Source organism: Penaeus monodon, chromosome 32, assembly GCF_015228065.2.
Source record: "Penaeus monodon isolate SGIC_2016 chromosome 32, NSTDA_Pmon_1, whole genome shotgun sequence".
NCBI classification, from domain to species: domain Eukaryota; kingdom Metazoa; phylum Arthropoda; class Malacostraca; order Decapoda; family Penaeidae; genus Penaeus; species Penaeus monodon.
Genome location: NC_051417.1, coordinates 27,960,234 through 27,960,638, shown reverse-complemented (window position 1 = coordinate 27,960,638; position 405 = coordinate 27,960,234).

The window sequence follows — 405 nt, the reverse complement described above, 5'->3', positions numbered from 1 at the left end:
ATAATTCGGTGCTCACCAAACCATGAAAGCGAAGAACTTTTACAAGGGAGAGATCCTCCGAGCGTAGCGTTGCTTATACTTCCACATGGGGATGACCCTCCCCATCCCCCTCGCCTATCCCCCTCCCCCTCCGCCATTTCCCTCCTCTTTCTCTCTCCCTTCTTCTCTTTCCTTCAATTCTCTCCTTTTCTCCCTTTTTTTCCTCCTAATCCCTCTTTCTTCCCTGCTCTTCCTCCTCCTCCTTCCCCTACCAATTATCTCTTTTCCTCTTTCCCCATTTTCCTCATCCTCTCTCTTCTCATTTCCTCGACTTTTCCAGTTTCCTTCATTCTCATTTTCCCTCATTTTCATCAATCTCTCGCGTTCCTTCTTCCTTTTTTGCTCTCCCTTCCTTAACCTCTACCA